Source organism: Gadus chalcogrammus, chromosome 2 (genome assembly GCF_026213295.1).
Source record: "Gadus chalcogrammus isolate NIFS_2021 chromosome 2, NIFS_Gcha_1.0, whole genome shotgun sequence".
In the NCBI taxonomy this organism is placed as follows: domain Eukaryota; kingdom Metazoa; phylum Chordata; class Actinopteri; order Gadiformes; family Gadidae; genus Gadus; species Gadus chalcogrammus.
The window spans coordinates 18,792,412-18,793,029 of NC_079413.1; positions in this window are offsets into that span (position 1 = coordinate 18,792,412).

Genomic DNA, 618 nt, shown 5'->3' on the forward strand with positions numbered 1-618 from the left:
CCCGCCCACCTGAGACTGAGCTCGTCCAATCAGAGCGTCGGCCCGTGGCCCAGGTATTCCATAAAGGGCAGCGGGGGGGGGAGGCGGGGCTTGGAGCTCACAAACGCTCGAACTGAGGTTTGGGGGCGTGGTCGTCGATGAATGCAGTCATTCATAAAAATTCTGAATTAGGGCTAGTACATTCCAAGAGAACCTGGCTTTGGCTGTTTATTTATTTATGTTCGAGCGAAAATAATATTATTGATGCTTTAAAAGTCGTTTTCACATGCATACCTCTCTGTCCGGCCTCTGCTTTGTGAGCAGGAATATAAATATACTCAGCTGGGCTAACATCTCACCGCCATGGAAAACAGACAGGAATTTCCTCCCGAGCTGTTTAAGATACAAGAGGCAGTCAGATTAAGGGTATATATCAGCATTATAGAGCTGGATACACTTTACACATGTAGTGTGAAGAATCATGTTGATGCTAAAGGCTCTCTCTCTCTCTCTCTCTCTCTCTCTCCTCTCTCTCCTCTCTCGCCTCTCTCTCCTCTCTCTCTCTCTCATCTCTCTCTCTCTCTCTCTCCCTCTCTCCCTCTCTCTCTCCCCCTCTCTCTCTCTCTCTCTCTCTCTCCC